General features: G+C 35.7%; 1 protein-coding gene across 8 annotated transcripts in view; it reads right to left on the reverse strand.

The window, feature by feature from the left end:
- Positions 1 to 26159, reverse strand: part of LOC145689749 (uncharacterized) — a 506237-nt gene that overhangs the window by 236158 nt on the left and 243920 nt on the right. Inside the window, exon 1 of one of the 8 annotated variants that reach the window (XM_081763970.1) lies at positions 17347 to 17928. The exons of the other annotated variants lie outside the window; for them this stretch is intronic. The gene's annotated coding sequence lies outside the window, so the exon portion shown is untranslated. Of the gene's footprint in view, positions 1 to 17346; positions 17929 to 26159 lie in introns of those variants that run through there. 8 annotated transcript variants of the gene reach the window in all.

Genomic DNA, 26159 nt, shown 5'->3' on the forward strand with positions numbered 1-26159 from the left:
TTTTTCTGGGAGGTACATTGAAAGAAAGTTAAATACATGTCAGTTTCATCTTCAAATTATTTAATGCTCTTTGGCACCAAATAGCACCAAAGAAAGTTAACAGGCAACGATGTACCGGAGTCTGAGCCATTACATTTATTTACAAGTTTGTTTAAAAGAAGAGGATATAATGTCTACAGACATCGTTGAAAGTACAATGATGGTTTCAGAATTATCACAAAGTAGCTAAAACGCCCGTTCTTCGCACAAGGAAAATACGTTTATAGGAAATGAATTATTCTCTATAAATTTGAAATTAAAATATAAGATCGGATGAAGGAAAAGTGAAATTGCCAGACAGTTAATTGTATGCCAGTGATATGTTTAAAACGTAACAAGTGAAAGTAAATTGATAAAGGTAAAACTTAGTGAACACTGTATTAAATGGAATTTAAGAGTGTTAAGTAATAATAACGTTAAACAGAATGCCAAAACGTAAAAGAGGAGGAAATCTAGCCACTCACAAATGTAGTTTATAAGCAAGTATTGTAATAAAACAACTTAGTTAAGTATGAAGTAAAATAAAAATAACATTAAATACAAACCAGACTTTCCTTTCACTAGAATTTTCTTCATTCGAATTTAATAGTATTATTGTTGCTTTTCTTTTTAAATGAATTTCAGTTCACCAAATTTTCCGTTCTTGAATAACCGTGAACTTCATACATAAAAGTACGAAACTTATTAAATAGTCACAAATCTATTCATAGCGAGTTACCTATTTCCCCCGTGCGAAGAACGGGCATTTCAGCTAGTATATACACGTGTATATATATATATAATTTCTACGGGAACAACCTAATAAAAGTGGACTCAACTTTAAAAAAAATTAAGAAACGTTGTCTTTAGTGATTCATTTGTCTAGCACAAAAAGGATCTTGTATATTCCCATTAGGATATGTCAGAGGTTCCCAACCGGTGTGACGCGAAATTTTACAATTTAAAATTCACGTAGGCCTTAGTATTTAATAATTAGTTAAAAATTAATTTTGAGAAAGACTGTAACAGTCAACGCCTCTAACGGCAGCAATAATATTCAGTACTATATAGAGTCAGTACTTGGTAGAAACGTATAGGCTAGTATTACTATAATTTATATTATTATTAAGTAAAACCCAAGTAAGTGTGTTGCGATGTCATAGGCTTTGAGTGAAGTGTGCTGCCAGTCCAAAAAGGCTGAAAAACACTTGGATATTTTACTGAGATTCATAAAATGGTATAACATAGGGGAAATCGAATTCGGATGCCCGAGCTCGCTGACCTAAACTACACAGAAATATAGAAATGAATGTATTTAGTTAAGTAACTGCATACAATATTTTGCAGATTACAGTTGAAGCATACATTATCTAAGCTTATAAACTCCTCCGTGCTTTGCCCTATACAGACTTACACGTGTATACTGTTTGGCTTACTGATACGGGTCTATGCTTAATATGATAGTACCTATATTTCTCGGGGTACACGTTTAACATTTATGTTTTTTTTTTCCTTAATGAAGCAGTCTACATTATTAAATTTTGTGTAACATAAAAATGCAAGTCTTCCCAAACACTTTAGAATACCTGGAAACCTTGCCTTGGAGGCTGCTAAACGTGACATTCATGAGATGTGAGCCTCAAGCTCCTTTCCATGGTTCCAAAAACACGCATACATGCTTTGCCATCTCTTTCCAGCACGCATTAAAAAAAGTTTCTCAAGCAAACCTAGTACTTTTTTTTTATCGTATGAGTTAACACATTGCGTGCAGACATTTTTCAACCAAGACTAAAATCGCCTCCAGAAGTTATCCATAATTTTGGATCCTTTTTTTTAAAGTTGGCTTCCACAATACTTTTTTCTTTTTTAAACCTCATTTTCTGTACTGATTCTAACTCTTGTTTCATTTTATTTATTTTTAAAAATATTTTTCTTTTCTTTTTTTTTCTTTTTTTTTTAGCCAGAAACGAAACGAAAATGCAAGCAAACGCGTCGGACCAGAAAGAATGTGTGAAAGAGTTTAGAATCATCACCTTACTAGACTGTGAAAGTTATACCGGTAACAAATATATATATATATATATATATATATATATATATATATATATATATATATATTACAGTGATGTCACTGTGCAAATTCTACCCAATAATTTTTGGTAGCTTACCAATTTATAGTTCAAGTTTGTTTGTTGAATGTTAGTTCAGAGCTAACTGGACTAAAAAAAAAGTACTAGAAAGCTACAAATGACAAAAATAAATAAATAAATAAAACTGACAGTCTGTCTGTTGCAGTATCTACTGTAAAATCGTCGCTGTGCCTTGAAAAACAACTATATGGGTGACATTTTTGTCGAAAATATATATACTATAATATGATTTTAAAACACATTTTTCTGACCAGAACAAAATGAATTATTTAATAATTATACGATTTTTGTTACAGTTTCAAGGACCTAACGTCCTCTTCATCAGACCTTGAGAAAAGACAGATGACAGCAAATCTTATATCTTCCTCAGCCATTAGTTAGCATTTTCATTTATCCTATCATTCATTTATTCATATTTCAAGGTTTGATGAAGAGGACGTTAGGTCCTTGAAACTGTAACAAAAATCGTATAATTATTAAATAATTCATTTTGTTCTGGTCAGAAAAATGTGTTTTAAAATGTTATTGTGATTATCCAGAACCATGGAGTAATATGAGCAGAAAGTTGTTTTACATCTTCCCTTACATTCCTAAATGTCACTTGCTAATAATGTAAAATAATAAAAAAACACGTTTTCTGCGTCTGAAAAGTTTCTATACATAGCGGTTTTACGAGCACAGTGACGAAGTAGCATTAAATGGATATAACCACGTAAGTGGCAGTAATCGTTTGATGTGTTGATTCCGATCGGCATGGAGGGTGAAGCTGGAGTTAAGAAGTAGATGACATGTAAAAATGATAGAAACGTCCAATATTAGTGTCCAATCCGTAGTTTTTGGGGTCGCTGAGATTAATAGTGATACTTCCGATGCCATTTAGGTCCAAGTTTAGCACTATTAGCATGAGGGGTGAGAAGGAATGATCAGTAGGGGTGGAAAGGAGAAACAATACGGATTTAATATAATTACATTTTCATTAAAAAGCGGAGGAATAGGAGCGTTCAAATAAATTCCTCAAACATATTCTCTCCGTGACAAGAACGGACATTTTAACTAGTAAATAATAAAATCAATATATTGTTTCTCATCACTGATAATTCACAAATAAATAAATAAATAAATAAAAATGAAAAGTTATGGTTAACACAGTAAAGACTAACACAGAGATAATCTTTTTGATGCTATTTATTTAATTACAACGTGCTCATGACAAATTACCAATACTATTTTAACATCAATCAGATTCATCATAACATCTTCTTTGTAAGTTAGCAAAGAGTTTTCGTCAGCAAAATTGCCAATAAATCACTGTAAGTTTATTAACCTTTATACAATCTTCCACTTTGTTTTTAACGGAGATCATAAATTTCTTTGGGGTGTACCAATTGTCGTCCTCCAGTAGGAAAACCGAAAAGACAATTATGCAAATATTTGTTTTAAAAAATCTTAACGTTATGATATTGAGGATACTGAGCCAACAATCTCCTAACTACAAATTATTCATCTTCTGAGTCAGAAATAAAAATGACTGGAGAATACAATCCAGACTAACTAAATTATTGTTTACTGTTTAAGTAGACCAAGTGATGATGTTAGTAATAAAACATCATAGTATGTAGCAGTCTACAGATTCGTAACTGTGCCACTGTTATGTCCTACATGTACTATGACGTAAAGAACATGACCTTTCTTCTATTTTTTTCTGCTTCTGGATTCAATTACACAGTCATTGTTTCAGTATAAAGCTTATTTTTCTTCTTTCCATTTTGACGTTCCGGTACAAGTTTCTTTTTCGCTGTATCTTCCAAACGGTTCTACTTCAGTAATCAAACATCACAACAGAAAAATATAAGTACAGCTCACAGCAAATGTCTTGCTATAATCTTTGTCATAAGTTATATTCAGCAGCAGTAAAATACTACTCTAGTATTTATTTTTTTAATCCAGTAGTAGTTCGGATTGCACTTTAAACAGACTATTTCGTACCGTAGTGACCTTATCAACCAATCTAACAACTAAATGAAATAAGTTGTAAGAATTAAAGTAAAGACTAAACAGGCGTAACAACCGTTAGAGAGACAGGACCTACAGTCGGCTTGTGGCACTCATGCATTTGGAGTGGCGTGTGGTCATCACATCACAGGCGCCCTTGTAGCTAATGGTGGCTTTTTAAACCGGAGTTTGCTAATTATTTCTTTTAAGTAGCTTTCCATTTGTCCTCACGACTCTGTTGGATGCCATAATGAACCTTGAGTACGAACAATCACCCATCTTTCAACTGCGCTTATGTTTACCGGATCCCGAACTGCTCTTCGCTAACGCTCGTTTTTTTTCTATGCACTTGGTTTCGGGTTAGGCCCCCGCTCAAAGGACACTTTCCTAAGATATAATCCTCAGCAGTTGTTCTTGAAGCAGAAAATCATGTCTGATATAGCTGACAAGCAAAGTTAAATTCCAATCAAGGAAGAGTTTAAAAAAATATTAAAATGAAATGAAATTTCAAGCTTTTTTCTTTTTGCATCTCACGTTTAGCCCTATAGGCTATAAGAGATGGACGATTAATGAAAGTGAGCTATTATGAAATAATTGGTGGAATGATAATGCGGGAGGAAACTGAAAAACTCGAGAAAACTTACGGATACTACCACGAACTTAAATGGCCTGGGTTCGAAACTGATCCATTACAACAGAAATGAACGCTCTGCGAATCAAGCTATTTATTTCCCTGTTTTGCGCTCCACGTTTGGATCTTTGTGGTAAAAGGAACGAAAAGAAGTGATCCATACCAATAGCCATACCCAGTAACGTACCCAGGAATTTATTTCGGGGGGGGGGTCCAAACTAAATATGAAGGTATTTTATATTAAAATTCCTAAAATTGCCCCTAAAATTAGGCTAAATTTTAAAAAAGTCGAAATTTTGGGGGGGTCCGGACCCCCGTGACACCCCCCCTGCGTACGTCACTGGCCATACCCTTAGAGGCATTCGAATCCGCGACAGGTAAGTCTCCCTATTACAAGCTTATTATTTTAGACCACTCGATCATAGTACAATAATTTGCTTTCAAAATTCACTATGTTATATCCATTGCTATCATGTTATTTACTAGCAATAGGGAGAGAGGTATGGGCAAAACCCCTTAACCTGTTGATCTATTTTACACAAACATTAGACAGTAGAATTGAAATGTAATTTTCTACAAACAGATTTAACCGTTTAGTTGAGATAAATGTTAACTTCTCCCTATTAAGTATGGTATGAAGCAATATGACACGTATATTACTCTTGTTAATGTCTGTACTTGTACCGCGTAATATTGTAAAAATATGAAGGATTTCTCCTCTGTTTGTTCAATGAAACATCCTGTTTACGTCATTTTTTCTTTCTTCTTCTTTAAGTTTCCGTCGACATAGGTCCCTTTGTTTCTGAACTTGCCTTCGTAAAGAGAAAGCCGTGCAACTTTACGTTACCTCGACTTCCTTTCGCACACATACCGATGAAAAACAGTAATGCATACACAGCCTTTTCTTGATCTACTGCAACTAATATAACGTGAAAACAAAAATGTAAATAGTCGGCAGTTAACAAAAGATGGTAATCAAGTGCAAAAAGAATTAAGTCTTTTACTTCATGACAAGCCCCTTTTCATTTCTTTATTTTTACTTTGCTTAATAAGTTTCAGTATAGGGTTATTCATCGTTTTTAGAACACTTTTTGAAACAAGGACTAAAGATAGAAAAAAAATTCGAAATTTCAAAATGTAGGTTACCAGTAATTTTAAAATACTATGAAGATAAGAGAATCTCAGTTATTAACTATCATAATGAATTCATCTAATAATTCTTTGCGTTACACTTTCCACAGCATTACCCCTGAAAAAGGGTAACCCACCAAGAAGTTATACCGTCCCTACCAAAGAGATAGGTAAAATTTTTCTAACAGTACTCTCTCTAGGGATGCGCACGAGACGAGTCGAGACAGGATTTTCCTGACAAAATTCGAGTCGAGACACGGCTCTTCCAATAGTAAAATATACATTTTTCGAGTCGAGACATCACTTGTACAGCACATTTTCGAGACGAGACAGCCACAAATCTTGTTTCGTGCGCATCTCGTAACTCTCGTAGGGAAACATTAGTAAACCTTTCAGTTCAGTTCAGGGACACAGATGATGAGGGCAAGTGACTTATGATGAAATATCTGATGGAGTGAAAGTGTGGAAGGAAACGGGAGTACCCCGAGAAAACTCACGAACACAATGTTGTCCAGCACAAACTTACTTGGCTGGGGATCGAAACAGGGACCCCACACAGCAGAGGTAAGCATTCTACCACTGAGCCACTGTTTACCGCAGTAAGATCGGAGTGTTTCCCGCAGTGTTTCTGGTCTTGCGTAGGAAGGTCGTGGTTCGATTTAGGAATGAAATTAGGAGCACAGAGTTTAGTATAATGAAATGAAATATTCAAGATGTTTTCCACTCAGAACCACTCTTAGTTTCACCCAGATTGTTTTCATTCCAAAGTTATATACAATCCTCTGGTAAATCGTCAAGTAGTTGAAGTTGCTAAATGCCTTACTTTGGAACTAACATGCAAAATTCTACAATGATATCGAGTTAAATAAATAAATAAAAGTCCGAAGCTGACACATACCAACTGATATATCTTGTTGAATACAATATAACATTATATCTTATTGATATATATTATACCACTGTATAACTAAATGGTATACGTGGGTGTAAAACCTCATGCGTAGTTTTCGAGAAAATGGAGAAAACCGATTAATTTGTAAATCTAGAATTTGATGCTGTAGAAAAGCCATGTTACTTATATTGAAGTGAAACTGATACTGAAATAGTCAATACCCTGATGCAGCTCTTCACTATGATACTAACAAGACGGCAATACGTAGTGTGGTTAATGAGATACTGGGATAGCCTAAAATTATCATTAACTTATATTTTAATTTATTTTTAACTAAAATAATATCCAAACATAATGCGTGAATCTGTCGATAGAATGCATCAAGATGAACAAAACGATATTCTTTAGGGTAAACTGTTCTGTGTAGTTTTTGAAAAAAAAAATACTTTTAACGCGCTAAAATATATGTCTTTCATGCCAATAATAATTGACAATTTTCAATTCACTAGAAGAAATTATTTTTATCTAAGTACTATATGTAATTTTTATCTAAGTACTAGCAAAATACACTGTTCCTTAACGGTGACACAATACTCTTTATACATATAAGGTCCACCAGAAGACTCGATATAACTTTGGAATGAAATTAAGAGTAGTTCTGAGTAGGCCAGAAAGAGCTCTATCGGATAAAAGCTAGAATCTTTCATTCCGTTGTTCTAATTCTCTTTATCTCTCTTGGTTACATTAATTAAGAGTTTAACGCTTCTTTTTAGGCACCGAGGCTATAAAAGATAGGATCCACTATTTAAAATGAGACTCGAGCGTTCTTGGGATTTTTATTCGAGGCTTATTACAATCACCGAGGTTCGAAGCCGAGATGATACGCATACTATTGCCAGTTAGAATACATGTGGTTCGGAACCCACAATTTAAACTCTAGATCAGTGGTTCCCAACCTTGTTTCCCTGACGGTCTCCTTCATGAACCCTGCACATTTCACGCTCCTAGTCGCTAGTTGGACAGCATTCTTTTGCAATTTCAGGTGCTGCATTGGGTTATCAAATTTTCAACAACACTCACCAATTTATGTTTACTTTCAGTAACACTTCTCAATACCACTATATTGCAGGTTTTTTTACCTACTTTGTTCGTAATGAAATCTAAGTTCTTACTCAATAGTTGTGTGTGTACTGTATTTAATTTAACGCATCTTTGTTACGTTATATACGCATATTACGCAAAAATTAGTAATATTTAAAATTACGAATGTAGTCGATTTTTTCAGTATAAACCCACCCTTCTTGTTCGCTCTTAACGCCTCTCAGGTTTAGATTCACATGTAATTACAATGGTGTTAACAGGGCGTAAAACCTTAACAAGGACGTAATGAACTAACATGTCCTGGAATCGAATCTGCGATTCTTCACATTATAGATAAGGTTGTATTACATTGTGGATGAGCCAGCTGGATTGTTCTTGACATTTGTAAAATAGAAAAACTGCGAATCAATTACAACCCTATATAAAAAATAGACAGAACAAATACACAAACTTCGGCATCACTTTAAAAGAAAATGGCATATTAAGATGATTACAGAAACGACAAGAGACATTAGTTTTTTTTTTTTTTTTTTCAGAAAAGAAAAATGCTATACGATGACTCTTATAAGGTAACTACTTAAGCCATCAAACATAAGAGAAAAGAAACATGGTTATTTTTTCTCTCAACTATACATCATGTAAAAGAAAAATTCAAAAACATATCCGCATACAAGGAGAAGATCCACTATAATAAAAAATAAATAAAAGCTCCAACTATGATATGTTACATAAACATGGTAGTCGAGAGTCGGATACGAGATTCTCAAGACGGTGTCCCACAGGGCAATGTATGAAGTACCTACCAGACGGAGAGAAGAGGTTTTGAGAAAAAGGAGCAAAAGAAAAATCAAGGTTGAAAAGGAGTCTGCATGGTACGGCAGAATGGGAGGCTACTTTGTATGGCATTCCACTACACACACACACATAGGCGCACACTAACATATACTGTACATCATAGAAGCGGTAGCAAGCCATGTTCTTTCTGTTCTTTGAACCCGAAGCGATGCTGATGTACTTATACTGCAGTCTTTTTTCTCGTCGATATATATCGCACACCACTTCCTGTGATATCTTATTGTATTAAGTGGTTGCTTTCTTGTATCAGGAAGGATATTTTGATTTGGTAGTATGAATGATGGTAGCAAGAAAATACGTCCCACCAACGTATATATATTTTACATATTTATTGTTCCGTTAATAGAAAAAAAGACACAACTCAAAATCATCAACTTTTTTCAGGCGAACGAGAGACGACAAATGGCACAATTGGTCCCAAAACTGTCCTAGTCTTTAGAACGTTCAACATCGTATGTCAATAAGGTTAAGTTTTAATTGTGTCATTTTCCAACTAAGGAACGATTATTGTAAATTAGCATCCAGTGGATCGCCAAAGAAAACTTAAGCACACTTTGAGCCAGTAATGTTATGCCATAACTTTTAGTAGGTACGCTCGGCCATTTTTTTTAATATAGTGTACTACCTGATGCATTTTCACATCTCACTCCCCATGCCGATGGAGCTGAATGTATACTTAAACGGCATCAGAAGTGTCATTATTGATCTCAGCGACCCCAAAATCTATGGATTCGTCACCAACTTTTAATATCGATCGTTTTGATTATTTTAGATGTCATCCCTTCCCACATTAAAACCTACGGGTGCTAGGGGTGTCTTTTTTTCATATTTAAAGTCATATATATAGTCTCTAACGTTTTCGCGTTTGGTGCGAACGGTTTCGGGTTCGATTTCCGGTGGAGACACTCGGTCGAAAAAGTATAAAAGGTTTTTCAGACCAGCCATCCTGACAGGCCCGTATCCACGGGGGGCTACGGGGGGCCGGGCCTCCCCTAAACTTTGGCTGGTTCCCTAAAAGTTTCACGGTGGCTTGCAAATGAACTATAATATGGTGATGAAGTATAATACGATTGGGTCGGGCCCCCCCCTAACTTCTACCGGATCCCCCCTAAATTTTTGGGCTGGCTACGGGCCTGCATCCTGAGTGAGATTTTCCTGAAATTTCCTCATTCCCACTAGGCAAACGCCGCGATGGTACCTAACATACAGGTCCGCTCCTTCCTTTTCTTTCCTCGGATAGTGTGGTCACCGAGGGACATCCTTCCTCTACATCACGAGCTAACATAGCCATAGATACCAAAAATCTAATTCCTAATCCTAATCCACTTTGGCGGAAGTTTCACTTTTCTCTTCGAGCTCCTCCGTGGCTAAGCGGTTAGCGTACGCGCCTGTGGCGCGGGAGACCCGGGTTCGATTCCCGGCGGGAGCTCATGTGGTTCGGTTGGTTTGGTTTTTTTTGTTTAGCGTCCCGTTCAGCAGCGAGGCTAGATAAGACGTGGACCTACTGATTAACGTGGAATCCGAACCACATGAGCTCCCGCCGGGAATCGAACCCGGGTCTCTCACGCCAAAGGCGCGTACGCTAACCGCTTAGCCACGAAGGAGCTCCATGTGGTTCGGATTCCACGTTAATCAGTAGGTCCACGTCTCATATAGCCTCGCTGCTGAACGGGACGATAAACTCAAAATCAACTCAATCAACTCAACAACACTTTTCTTTTCATTTTTCTGTTTCTTTTTTTCTTTTCTTTTTGCCCTATCGTAATTCCGTCTTATTTCATTACAATTTTTGGACCTATCATTGCCTTCTCCTGTTTGTTAACTCACCTTGTAATCCTACCAGGATTACTTTTGTTTTCTATATTCAATATCTAGAAGACCATTGTATTAAATTGTTCATTACGAACTATAATAAATAAATAAGTAAATGTTAAGATCCTCTTTAATTATGGCGAAAGATCAACTAGCTACTGCTGAATTTTGTTAGCAAACATTTTCAGCTCCTTAAGTTCACTTATTCATCATTTGCGTGACTTCAAATAAATTCACACAACATATTGACAGAATGCATTAGTGACCAATATATTAACTCTATACACAAACTTAACAACTTACGTACTATTACACTGGTTTACAAGTATAGTACATAGCAAATGAAATATTTACAATATTTTTATTAATAATATATTAAAATTCAAGAATCGAATGATGTTTTAAAACCAGAGAACGACATACGAGAGACACTTAGAAAAAAAAAAAGAAGCATCTATATCTCAACAACTATTTTTTTAAGTTCATGACTAAAATGGTGTGCCTCAAGGCAGAATTCTCGGTCCTCTTCTTTTCTCAATTTAGATTATTGATAGGTACTTTTCGAAGAGGACCAATTTTCATATTATTCTTCCTCCCATTTTTGTCCAGGCTCTTTCAAGGTCTTTTGCCTTAAGGTTTCTCCGAGGTTAAAATACTGTTAGAGACGAAAAAAGGAGGGAGATGCGTGCATACTTCGTCTTTTCAGTTTTATCCTTTTTATACTGATTCCTTCGAGTGTTCGTTGAAACTCTCTTGTTTTGTATTTCCATATTAAATTTATGCTGTCACAAAACATATGTTTCCAAATATTATGCTGTAAACAAGTTATTATCTACTAATTATAAACACTTTATTATTTCATTTTTTTAAAACAAAAGTAAAATACTTATTTTTAATTTGTGTATTCTGGATTCAATTCATCCATAGGGCAAAATGTATTTGTTTCTTGTTACAATACATTCACTTACATTTAAGTCATACCTGAAAGGTAAATTCTTGACGGATTACCTGAAAACAACTCTAATAATTTCACACATAGCTTGCTTCGTGAAACGAACATCTGTTTGATTTCAGATATAACATTAAAAAAATCTTTTCCTCCCTCTCCTCTATTAATAATACTTCACAACTTTTTTTTGACTGACAGCATATTTTACTGAAACACTTCTTTGATTTTTTTTATATCAATAATAATATAATTCTATAGGAGTACAAGTTTTTATATAGAATTGAGCATTGTTGCTGTGTTTCAGGCATCGACTGGTACAGACTGTCTAAAAATCGATTTTAATTTATTATTTAAAGGTTTATAGAAAAAATAAAATGTGTCGTATAAAGTCTAGACTTATAGCCTTGTGAATAATAGAAAGCGTACTGTTAAATTGTAAAATGCCCACGAACCGGTGGAAAAAGTTTGCTTTAGAGCACGATTACTCAATGCTTATCTGAACTTTAGGATATATCTAACTTTGTGGAAGCAATACATGCTACAGAAGCATGGTCATACGAGTTATAAATATTCTTAGAAACTCTAAATCAATTGGCAATACTTTAAATTTCTCATAGTTACATTAGAAATTATCATGCATTTTCAATTAATACATTCACTTAATTTTTGCATATTATAGTCATATTCATATCCATATCATCCACTTAGCTCCATATCATCCGAAATAGCTCTTTGACGGCTTGTAGATATTGGGATGAGATCCTGAAACCTTTTGCTCTGCCTTATGCTGGTGCTATTGGTGATTCGTTCCTTTCTATGATGACATTGCTCGTCCTCACAGAGCTAGGGTGGTGGATGTGATGCTGGAAGCTGAGGGTTTCGTTCGGATGATGTGGCCAGCATGTTCGTCAGATCTTAATCCCATTGAGTAATGAATATGCCTGGGATATGCATGGCAGATGAATTGCGTATCGGCCAGTATCTCCAATAACATTCCACAGTTGGAGGTTGCTCTTCTGGATGAGTGGCACAATATAAACAAAGAACTCATTGACAATCTCATCGAATCCCTGCCACGGAGGCGCGAGGTAGTGTTGGCTGTTTGAACTGGCCATACGCCTACTAGAAAACAATTACTGTTGTTGAATTGCCTGTTTATAAGCAGTTTGAATGGTATACACATTACTCTCGTGTTTCCTGAGTCATGTGAACAATGATTTTCGAGCTCCAACACCCGTTTGTATCCGATTTTTCTACTCTATCTTACAGCATTTCCTCCTGTATGTTATATCTCAGTCAAATATAACTTATCCAAACGCTTTGTCTGATATTTCATCTGATTTCCAAATTTTTTGAGCAGTGTATTCATTTAGTGATAATTGACCAAGCAGGAATAGTTGCACTATTGAATCACAATTGTACAGCTCGAATTCAACTGGTAAATTGCTGCTGGTAAATTGTTTCAGTTTATCGTCTGATGATTATGCACTGATAGTAAAAGAGACGATGATAATGAGATGGATGATGGAGATGGTGGAATGACGAAAGTGGGAAGAAACGGAAGAACGCTGAGTAAATCCACACATATAGTGTTTGTCCATCACAAAGCTAGATGGATTTGACGGGAGCTAGGATCGAACTAGGAAGAGCTTTACCACTGAGCCCCCGCAGCCCCCGCCGTTGGTCTGTTTGACTGTGGTATTTTAGGGTTTTCTCTCAATCTCATCTGAGCAATCTATATCAGATATCCCTTCCTATGTTTCGTGCTTGTGTCCATAAATGATAAGCAGCACTCTTTGTGACTATATGGTTAGCGTGCGCACTTTTGGGTGTGAGAAACCAGGACTCGATCCCCAGTGTGAGCTCATGTTGTTCGGACTTTATGTTAACTTTTGGATACAAATCTCTCATATAGCATTGTTGCTAAAAGGGGCCACAAACCAACCAATAAAAGTAAAGTGGTTTCATAGTGTATTAGAAAACTTTGTTAATAAATAAATGAGTAAATACTTCGGTTACGTACACAGATTCACTTTTCATGGTTTTATACAGATGGTTGGGTCACATGGCACAAAACTAAAACGAAAAGTTTATTTATTCATATGAGTAGAAAGCTTCATGTCAAGTTTTAACTTTACGCACTTAGTGGTAATTATTGTCAATTGGTATTTACGTAGTGTAGGGAGAAGAAATTTACTAATTCAATCTTCTTGAATCGAAGAAGGGCGTGTGGTTTAGATAAGAATAATGCTAAAGCTTAATCCATGGTTCAAGTCTGTAAATTAATTTATCCAGCGTAAATCATTGTAAACAGCGGCACACGCGAAGTGATGTTTCAGGGTTTAAACCACTATGAAAAATACACATTTACTATTGTATTAAAATATGAATACAAAAATTCTCAAAGGATATGAATTTGGGAGCTTCAACTCCCCTTAGAAAATTCTATGTAAATAAATCTTCGTGATTACAGACGATTGGCTGTGACTTGCTACAAGCTTTTATTGGTTGGTTGAATTTGAGTTCAGCGTTCCTTTTAGAAGGGAGCTTATAATATGAGACATGGGTCTACATCTTAACGTGAGATCCAAACCGTACGAACTCATCCCGGGAATCGAACGCGGGTTTTCCTCATCAAAGTAGTACACTAACTATATAGTCACAAAGGAGCTTGCTAGAAGTTTTTAGTTGGGTGATGTGTGGTCAGAACATTGTATCCCTCAATGTTCTTCGGTTCCTATTTCAATCGATATGATTATTTCACGATGCTGAGTCATCACCGAAAATTCAATGCCCCTGACCGGAAATCGAACCCGGAACTACGCTTAGTAAAACTACACCTGCTAACCATTCAGCTACACAGGGGTACGTGGTAATCGTTCATCTATTAAAAAGTAATTTTAATTACGGTGTCACATTCAAAAAAAGTCAAAGACAAGAGAAAAAATATGAAAGGCAACAGTGCAAAATAGTATTCTAGAATGGAGATAATTATTCTAAGGAAGTTTGGTACTTGCAATCCGAAAACCATAAGTAGATGAAAATGAAATAGCGCTCTGAATGTTATTATATTTGTCTACTTACTAAACCACTTTGTTCTCCATCAGTAGTAGAGCCTAAGCCTTTGTTGCTGGTCCAGTGGTCAGAGCATGCGCGAACCTTTGATACACGGGGTCCCGAGTTCGATTCCTGGAGAGAGTATTGAAGTGTGAACACATTACAATGGTTCAGATTCCACCTTTAACTAAGCTTACGTCTCATATAGTATATGTACTTGATACGGATACTAAACTTCAACAAACAAAAAATCCTTCAGTAATATGACCATAATTTTGTTTCGGGGGAGTTACAAGTGAAATTTCATTTCTTACTTTTCTCCTTCAGTTGACCAGCAGTTCCAATAAGCCTATTTTCATTTTTAATTTATTAAAGAAATCATCTGGAAATAATACTTGTAACGGGCAGAATTTTGTTAAATATGCTAAATAATTATTTTTAAAAAAAATGTAATATGAGTTTATTTACAATTTTGTTTTGAAGGTCTAATACAATTGATAACCATTCTAACGTCAATGTGGAGATTTTTTCTTTTGTAATAACAAATTATTTTATTCTTAAAAGCTTCTGAAAAGTAAGCAAGTATCAGTATTACAGTGTACCCCACGTAAAGAAGTTATTTTTTTTTACTAAGCTGAGCTTAAATATAGCATTTAAAAAAATGAAATGAAGTATTCTTCAAGATCAATTAATACTTATCTAAATTTCTAAATTTGTCGAGTGGAAAGTCATTAATTTCCCATCAGCGTTGAATTCCACGAACAGATTAGTATTTTGTATCCTGATCATTATACTCAGCCGCTAATCTCAACAGCACTGCTGGTAGTATATCAAGCAAGGATGAGATTCATAATTACTCCCATAGGAATGTATGAGGAATTGACTTTTGATTGTCTATATCTTAGAATCAACTGGGTGAACCACTTCTATCAATAAACTCGATTCCTAAGTTTTAACTCTCCCCATCCTGGCGAAAATTGATGATAATCCATCAAGTCGTTCTTCAGATTTTGTCTCCCGGATAAAGACATGAACAGAGTGAATATATGAAAGAATTTTGATAAACCAAATTCCTTAAAAATGGACCCTAAGAAACTGATACAAAATTCCTCGGAAGGAGTGTAAAATAGACGTATATTCTCTGGTATTCTATAAAATGACCGCAAAAGATCTTTTCCCTTCACATAAACACTAATGACCCTTTAATGACATAATTTCTCAGATCTGATACTAATATATCTAAAACTACTAATTATCATTCAATAATTGTATGTATCTAATATATTGGAAAGGTATAAAAACGTGTTCAAGACAGATTGCAAAACTTGTCTGTCACGGGTTCGAATCCTATTCGTTTGTATCATCAATTCATTTTATTATTATGTTTTCTTTCTCATTGCCTTCTTTAGCCTAAAGTGCAAAATCGTGATATGTAAAACTCAAAAATAAATAAATAAAATAAACAAACAAAAGAGCTGCAATTTTCTATTGTCCATGTAAATTCATTGGTGCATAAAGTAAGTGTATAAAAGTATTTCCTTCTTTAAAGTAGTAACAATAAACTGAACTCCCTGACACTCCAGTTTGTAGCAAGTGGCTTTTAGTTAGGTGATATGAAGTGTGGTCAGCACATCATCTCTCATCATCATTCTTTCTACTTAGCTTTATATGCCGAAGACGACTACCTCATAATTCATGTAGCTCCCAACTGAGTCACTATAGGTCAACATAGAAAAGAATTGTGTGCTGCCACTGGTAATTGAACATAGGATCACTTCTAACCAAGGTATAAGCGATAATGTTTCGGATACACGGAAACACATGATAAAATCTATTAGGTAAATTTTCTTATCTATCTGGTATACACACATATATAGAATAACACAGTTCCCATACCTGTTCCTCGAGATATTCAAGCTCAAAATGAAAATGAAATCTTTGATTTAACGCCCCACGATTATGATTTTTTGGCTAAAGGAGGGTGGAGATTAATGAAAGTAAATTATTACAAAAGAATTGGTGGAATGAGAATGTGGAAGGAAACGGGAGAACCCGAGAAAATCACAGAACACAATGTTGTCCATCACAAATTTACATGGTCTGAGATCAAACTAGTAATCGTCGCACCAGGGATGTGCACCTACACCTTTACCTCCCATTCAAACTCAAAGTAGAAACTTTAGCGATAATGTAAATATGTACTGCCCAGGGTTCCTATCCGTCCCAAGGGCTTGGGTGTAACCCCCCAATTTTACCATTTTCTCCCAAATTTTCCACATTCCTCCCAAATGTACCTCCTGATTCCCAAAATTTACCATTCTGCTCCTGAAATGTAAAATTCTCCCTTGAAATTTACAATTCTCTAATTTGACTATACCATTTTCAACGAAAAATTATGTTCTCCTAAATAATTTCATAGTGCAATCTACGCCATAAAACCCGCCTGTGGGCAGAATCTACAGGATTTCCCTTGTATTTCTACGGTATATGCCTCTGTCACAGGACAATACTAGGACGTCTAAACACCGTTCTGTGATTATCACGCAAAGAACCTAGAAATGGACATTTCGATTTATCAGGACTGATGTCCCTTAGACGTGCAAGGAAGTCTCTGAAATATGTGAGTAAGTAGATTTTTTAAAAAAAGTAAAACTTTGCCTGCAATTTTCTTGACAACTAAAGTACGCATTTTCATTCAAAATCTAAATAAAATATTTTTATAAAATAATTAAATAAATAAGAGGTAAAAAAATCTTACCTTGATAATAGAGATTCTCTAGGTCGCATCATTTATTAACTTCAGTCTGCACATTTTTTTTCTGGTCGGTGCTTATAATTAGATTTGATAACCGATATAAGCAAGCATATCATAGGTAAACACTTTTCTTCCAAGTTTATTACGTTTACATACACGTGGTTTTGTTTCAAAGAGTCACATACACAAACAATACTTTCACTGTCACACTATACGGTAATGATATACTGGCGAACAAATTTGAACTCATAGGTACAAAATTATTCATTTATTTTCTTTCTTGCACTTGAGTTACTTTACAAAAAATAATAAACACTGAACAGTAATTAAATCGGCGATGTAACTATAATATGGCACAACATAAAAATAACTTAAGATAAAAGGTTACTTTTCCATCCACTGGCCCAAATCTCTCCCGGCTTAGGTAGTTCGTTCCATCTCTTGTCCTTTCTGCAACTCCGATCCCCAGTCGTATATTTTTGTTTTGGTTTCTTTCCCCCCCTTCCTAATGTTTAACAATCCAAACACAAGACTCCCATACAACCAACTGCCAACCTGTACGTTCACCGACCGACTAAACTCGAGAAAGTCATCGCTCCCAAACACCTGTTTTGACTTGACCTCATCTGGAAAACTTACCTTTCTGCCTAGTAGTGGATTGCGCATGCGCGCGCGGCCACTATAGTAGTATATCTTTTCTATATAATGTATTAGATACATACATGCGGACGGACGGTATGTATCAAAAAATCATTACGTGAGCGCCATTCTCCGGCAACAAGAAGAATTAACAGCTCAGCTGATAGTGCAAATGAGGCGTGAATCAAAAAAGAATTATACATGGGAAGTAAAAGGAACTATCGTGGTTAGAAGATCGTTAGGAGAAAAGTTATATGAAAGGAAAGCAAATTATCAATGAACTGTGGTGAAGGAATACTATTATAATCTTCTTGGGTGATGAGATAGCGATCATTATTACATTAATATTGCATTCGTTATTATTATAACTGATGCTTACATGGAATGCATTCTTCCTCATCAAGATTTTTTCTCATTCATCTTCGTTACTGTGCAGTTAAGCGTAAATTAATGGGTTACATATTTTGTATTCAAATATTTCGATGTTCCATCTACCGGGTTGAGATTCATACTGTATATGAGTATTAGGATTATATTAACTAGTTATCAGCCAATCAGACTCTCAAACCGGGTCTTCTTTGGAAGAAGACATACATAGTGCCCCAGGCATTGATTATTAGCGTGACCACACAATTGATTCGAAAATTGATGAAATACTGTCATCAGTGTTTTTTTTTTTTTTTTTTTTTTTTTTTTTTTGGCAATACTCAACGGTACTCACAGTACCTCCTTTCTTGGTTTAATGTCGCACGATTATGTCCCGAAGCTAGGGAAGACGGTGATGACGATATTGAACAAAAAATGGTGGATTGAAGAAACTGGAAAGGCACGGGAGAATACCGAGAAAACGCACACACAAGGTGCTTGTCCAACAAAAACCGACTAGGAGAGTATACCATTTTCTGTAGCTTTTAATAGATTGAGATTTCTCTAACTTTTTTTAAAGATCCAAAATATGTCAATCAAAAATGTTCTTGTAGGCCTTATATCTGGAGAACTATATAGACCTATAGTATAGCCAAACCCAAACTATCACTTAACTCAGTATGATGCTCTTATTCCGTAGAAGATACGAAACCTCGATTTAGCGGCCGTTCAAACATTTTGTAGCCCCTGATTCAAAAATTAATTATCGGCCAAGATCGCAATGTTTTGATACATTTTTTGTATCATTTCTAAAATTCTTGCCCAAGATAGCAAGGATAAGATAGCAATCATTTAATCCAATTTTTTCTTTTGATCATTTCTAAAATCCTTGTTATGTTTGTAATTTGAGATATACACTGATCAGCCAAAACATTACGACCACCCGCTGAATGAAGTCGTTTGTCCCTCGTAAGAGGCACTGGGCACAGCAGAACCGCTCGTCAAACAGTGACAGGAATCACATTATATCAGTCAACGTAATATTAGTGCGTAGAATGGAGGAGGCCAACGATATATCAGAGTTTGATAGGGGCCATATTTTGATTGCCAAACGGATGATAACAAGTATCTCGGAAACACCGTTTCAGAATTTTTCTGTCGGGTGTTCACGAGCTGGCGTGGTAAATGTCATCCAAAGGTGGAGAAAAGACGGTGAAATTAGCATCAAACCATAAAACATTGGGCGGGCCACACTTTGGACGTCGTACATCATCGAGTTTGGTACATCAGGATAGGGCTCAAACTGTGGCACAATTAACAGCAGACGTTAACAGACTTTAAGAGTGAACAAAGCTTGAGTGTGTCTGAGCACACAGTTCACCGTAGACAGTTAGGTATAGGCCTCCGCAACTGATGTCCAACACATACTAATGTTAATCGCGTGGCATCATCGATAACAACTAGAATCAGCACATGCCCATCGTCTTTGAACAGCAGCGCAATGACACAACGTTACTTGATCCGATGAATCAAAATGCTGCCTTCATTTCATCAGTGGCCGGGTTAGAATCCGCCGTCTTCTACGGAACAGCTGCTCGAGATGTCCCCAATAGGATGACGACAGATCGGTGGTGGCTCCATTATGATTTGCAGAATCTTCACATGGTCAGCCATAGGGCCGGTTTTGCGTGTGAAGGGCATCATGATGGCTACTTGCTATCGGCACTCCTGATCATGTGCACACATTCATGTCGGCTATATTGCCGTTTGGGAATGGCATGCAGGACAACACGCAACGTTTGCTACAGTGGTTCAAGGAGTATAGTGGTGAATTTCAATTGCTGCAGTGGCTCCTATTCATCCGATCTTGACCCGATCGAACACCTTCGAACGTCTTTGAACGTCAGATTCAGCTCATTGAGTCCCTCAGGGGGGCGCGGTGGCTCAGTGGTAGAGCGTTCACCTCTGGTGCTTGGGGTCCCGGGTTCGATCCCAGCCCCCGCCAAGTGAACTTTGTGGTGGACAAACACCGTGCCCGTGGGTTTTCTCGGGGTTCTCCCGTTTCCTCCCACTTTCTTCATTCCACCATTTCACTCATCTCTCATCCTCACCGTCTCCTTTAGCCTAACCGGCATAACCGTGGGACGTAAAACTTAAAGATTTCATTTCATTTCATTTTCATTGAGTCCCTCCGCGGAATTTATAGGAATTAAGTGGTCTGTGTGTGCGTGCAGATGTTGTTCGCTATGCCTCCAGTCACCTACAAAGGTCTCATTGGTTCCATGCCACATTCAAGCTGTTCTGCGAGCCAAAGATGGACATGTCAGTCTTAAATGGGAGGTCATAATGTTCTGGCTGATCAGTGTATATACGGTACATATTTTTTTCAATTTAGATTGATTTAAAGATGACACAAGACAGAGTTATATTCATCTGAAAAATAACGTAATCAATAGATGGCAACACATGCTCATTTCTAATACTTGTTTAAATTTTGCCACTTTATTCGTAACGAATCAGAATGCACAGGCTATGTATGATATTCATGCTGAGTACCGTCATCATTTAGTGCACATAGTCACGGTTCGGTTCCCGCTCGAAGAGCACAAAAATATAATTTCACAATCTTCACTTTCATTAAAGGACATTAACTGTGGGATGCTGAAGCTAAAGATTTCATTTCATTTGTCCTCAAGGGAGCTAAGTTAAATAGAGTCGAATTTTCAACCAGACAAGTCGAATTCTTTAATTACCCCTTCACGAGATCTATTTAGGAAGTAGAAAAAGATTAAACCTAGATATTACAGATTCAATCAATCAATAAATAAGTAAATAAATAAAAATAAATAAATAGGAATTAGATTTTAACTATTGAACGAAGTGAAATATTGTGATATTGTGAACAATTCGTATTGAATGAACACCTAAGTCAATAAAAAATAGCAACCACAGGATCGTAATACTATACGGCAAATTATGGATGCGTTAAAATATCAAATAATGGCCTTGATAAAGTCGATACTTTCAGTATCTAGGATCAATATTAACAGACGAAAACCATATTCACAAAGAAATTAACTGTCGACTAAAAGCAGGGAATTCGTTTTATTATTCAATTCAAAATATGTTGTTGTCGCGAATTCTGTCGAGGAATTTGAAGCTTAAAATATATAAAACGATAATAATGCCTGTTGTTCCGTATGGTTGAGAACGTGGTCGCTTACTCTGAGGGAAGAAAGACTGAAAGTATTTGAGAACAAGATCCTGAGACGAATATTCGAGCCCAAGAGGAACGGGACTGGGGAATGGCGGAAAGTTCATAACGAGGAACTACATAATTTACACGGTTTACGAAACATTGTTAGGGTCGTCAAATCTAGGAGGCTTAGGTGGACAAGTCATGTAGCCACGAACGCTTTCAAAGTAAGAACGCTTTCAAAGTTTGAACTAGTAGACCAATCGGAAAACGACTATTAGGAATACCTAGGCGCATTTGGGAGGACAATATTAAGATGAATCTCACAGAAATAGGAATACAAAATAGAAACTGGATCCAGTTGGCTAAGGATAGAAGTCAGTGGAGAGCTTTTGTGAGTGCGGCATTGAACCTCCAGGTTCCATACGCCATAGAGTTAGTTTGAGAACACCTAAGTCGCTTCTACAAGGAAACTAACACCCAACCTTTAAAAAGTATAATAAAAGAAATCCTCTCGAACACAAATCAGTTTCAATTAACCCAAGAAAAAAAAAAAAGTCTGACTCGGATTACCTTCACCTATAATTCACAACAGAGGTCACGTTACTTGTACTTTCTAACCCTCTAATAACTTCGATTTTAGATTTTGACGTGACAGTCTTATGGCAAGGGCATATTGGAAAGAGCAATAGAATATCATGATATCGCTGGGAGTAGAAATGTATAAACAGATTATCTGAAGACGAAGAAAAAGAAAACACAGAAAACATCAACAAAAGGGCTTACTTCTTCGCTCATGATGAAAAGTCTTCTTTCCAAGTTTTAAGATATGAGACAAGCCTTCTTCCCTTTCTGTTTCGAGGATAGATATTCAAACTTTAGGCGATGGTAGCCGCGTGAATAACATTGCACTGGATATCTATAAATGAAAGTATATATATTACCAACTCTAATAAATCATAATCACCCAATCCACAACTACTGTATTTAAATTCCACATTAGGAGTGAGCTTCTCATCTATAACTAAAAATGTAGAAATTACTGATAGGTCCAGTGGCGTACTGATAGAGTCAGTGTTTCCTGTTTTAATCCCCCTTCTTGCATAATATATTACAAACAAATCAACATCTGTATATTAAGATATTAAGATATGTTTACAAAAATGTTGAAACAATAGGAATTTGGAACGATGAAAATTTGAGTACGCTAGCGGGTAGATCTGTTCCTATCTGGCATCAACTTATGGCGTGACGCTGTGGTCCAGTTCTTTTGGAAACAAAGTGGCGTGATGTAAAAACGTCTCTTCTATGCTAGATGTTCATGCAGGGGCGGACCAAGGGCCGGGCAACTTTGACAACTGCTCGGGGCGCCACACTCACAGGGGCGCCAAAAAGAGATTCAGTAAATTTTATAACGTGTTTTCTACTGACATTTTTGGTTTATATTCTTGTAAAGTAGCGTCTATTATCTCATCTTTTTCCATTCCACCATGGAAGAAAAGAGTTTCATAGTACTAGGGGGGGCTGTATCAACAAATAGAGATATGGAATGTACAAGAAAGGGTGGAGGGGGAGTTGGTATTGTTTATAATGGGCCATGTTCTTTGTGAACTTTTCCCATGCAATAAATGCTATTGGATTTTATACATGTTACTCTTTTAAAGTGGTAGTGGAGGGGAAACAGTATATACAGCATTAACTTTTGATTTCTTAGAAACGACACCGCTCCACCAAACTGTCGGTCTTTTTTGAATGTAGTGTCTAGGAGATGTTATTGTTTCGCTATACAGTTCTTACCAAACCATTCATTTCGACAGTGTTTGAGAAATCGAATATAAAGTTTTGTTTAGATTGCTGTGCATAAAACACATTCAATATATGTGAATCCTATTTACTGGCAGGGTGGAAAAAAATCATGATTTTTTAAATAAAAATCATTTTTGTTGATTTTTTTGATTTAAATCGATTTTTTTGATTTAAATCAAATCTTTCTCCTGGTATAATACAAGTCGCGAATTGAAGATAAAGCATTAGGAATTAGTATTAAATGCTAATTATGCCATTTAAGTGAAAGTATTGGGGTTGAATTTTGAATTGTCCCCAATCGTTAACCTATATCAATCCCAAACAATGTTTCTTAACCCTTTTAAATTATGGCTCTTTCTAAAAGTTAATTATATAGACTTTCAGTCAAGCAGCTACATCACCATCCCTATTTATCCTGGGATCATGGCACATGCATCACTCTCTTTAGAATAGAACAGCTTTTGAAACGGTAACATTCACATTTCCTTATCAAGTCTCTGAAGCGGGAAATTTTGAGAGTAATCGGCATTTTTTAAAACTTTTTTTTTTAATTTGGTCCCCTCTGGATACCCCTGTGTTACAGCACGGATTTCAAATTCAACCTGGAAATTCTAAGGGGTGTACTAAATGTGTGTACAAAATTTCAAACTTCTCTTTTGAGTAGTAAGAGTGAGGAAACTATTTAACAATGAGCTAAGAACATTCCCACAATGCTCCAGATGACCCGGATTTAATATAAAAATTTCCTCAGACATCCCTATTTATTCTAAGATCATGATTTGTACATAATTCTCTTCAGAATAAAACAAATTTTCAAACAGTACCCTTCAAATGTCTCCATCATGTATCTGGGGAGGGTAAATCACGAAAAAAGGAATTTTCTGTTAAAAATGTCTTTTTTTTTTTAAATACCTCTGTGGACCACTTCCCCTGTTTTAAGACAGAGATCTGAAACAAATCTGAAAAATACTGAGGGGTGCACTGAGTAAATGTGCAAAATTTCAATCTTGTAGGTGCAAAAGTAAGCCCGTGAAAAATAATATTCCCCAAATACCCCAGATTCCAGTATAAAACAGGATCTCAGGTAACAGTTTCCTGAGACATCCCTATTTATCCTAGGAGCATAGTACGTACATTATTTTCTTCAGAATAGAACAGCCTTTCAAACGGTACCATTCATATGTCATCTGAGACGGGAAAATCACGAAAAAATCTATTTTCTTTTGTTAAAAATACCCTTTTTTAAACATTTTTGCCCCTCTGGAGCCCGCTGTTTCCACGCAGAGATCTGAAAACATCTGAAAATTATTAAGGGGTTCACTGAACGAGTGTGCAAAATTTCAGTCTTCTGAATTCAAAATGTAACCCGCCAAATAATAATAATAATAATAATAATAATAATAATAATAATAATAATAATAATAATAATAATAATAATAATAATAATAATAATACCACCCATAACAAAACATATCTTTTTAAATTTATGACGTCATCACACACTATGCCTCAACGCAGAAAGGCGTGGCAGGGTTGGCAAAAACCATGGTTTTTATTGGAAAAAAAAACACCAAAAAATCAGTTTTTTTTTGTTTAAACCTGGTTTTTTGGGTTTAAACCAGTTTTTTTTTAATTAAATAATTTACTCTATGTATTTATATCACATATGAACAGAAATAAGTTTGTTTCACTTTGGTGTTATTATGCAACAACCGGGTTGTGCTGGAACGGATCACATAAGCTTAAAGCGGAGTCCAAACCGTTTCTCGTCTCTTACATCCGAAACAAATTGTCCTCCATTTGAACTTGAAAACTGGACTAATTGGCCACAAATGCGATACGTCTGCCGACTCACTCACGAAGGACTCCTGATACGTTGTACTGATCTTTACATACTTTTAATATAATTGTCTAATTGTCAAGAGTCATTTCAGAAGGACAAAAAGATAAACAGTTGCACAATTGAAACCATTATACAGAATTACATATGGACAGTTTCAAAATACTGCAGAGTACAGAACTAATTTAGTCCAAATTAGTTCACTACGACTTTGATTAGTCCAAGTTAAAGAAATACGTCTTAATTTGCATACCAGTAAGAAAAGTGAATAAAAATAAGAATTATTTGAGTCGACTTTGGCTCTGACCCATTTATACCTAAATAGATACCGGTACCAAAGATATTTCTGATTTCAGTAAATGCCTCTCGGGGGGTTTGTATGACCCCCCTTCCCCAAAGTACGATATTTTGATGTATATTATCAATAGTAAACATTACTAAAACGATACAATATTTAGAATTTTCTTTTGATTGCAATTGCATAACAATAATAACAAACTATTAAAAAAATCACAAAAGAAACATTCATAACCTTATAAAAAAGTTGCTTTTGTAGTATAGGGCTAATTTCTTTGAGTAATGAATGGGGAATTTAAATTTGAATATAATAGGAATAATATGCGGGAGTGACATGCGATAACCCACTAATGTGTGTGTTGAAGATTTTACGAAAACTTACACTTTTACAAACATTTTTCGCTTTTTGCATGGTTTAAACTAGCCAACCCTGCGTGAAAGCATATGTAACGTGTTCTAAAATGCCTCCAGCCTTACAGAAAACGAAGTAAAAAGCCTTATTGGTATTTTTTAAATTGAATAATGAAGATTCTACCATATCACCTAAAAATAGGTGATATAATTTAAAAGGTCAAGCATTAAGGAAAAAGTACAGCAACGTTTATCAAAAAGACACTTTTTTTTTTCACAAAAGTTACTGATATTTGGCAGGGGCCTATTTTTAAAAACTCA

Source organism: Thermobia domestica, chromosome 1 (genome assembly GCF_964235325.1).
Source record: "Thermobia domestica chromosome 1, izTheDome1.hap1.1, whole genome shotgun sequence".
Taxonomy (NCBI): Eukaryota; Metazoa; Arthropoda; class Insecta; order Zygentoma; family Lepismatidae; genus Thermobia; species Thermobia domestica.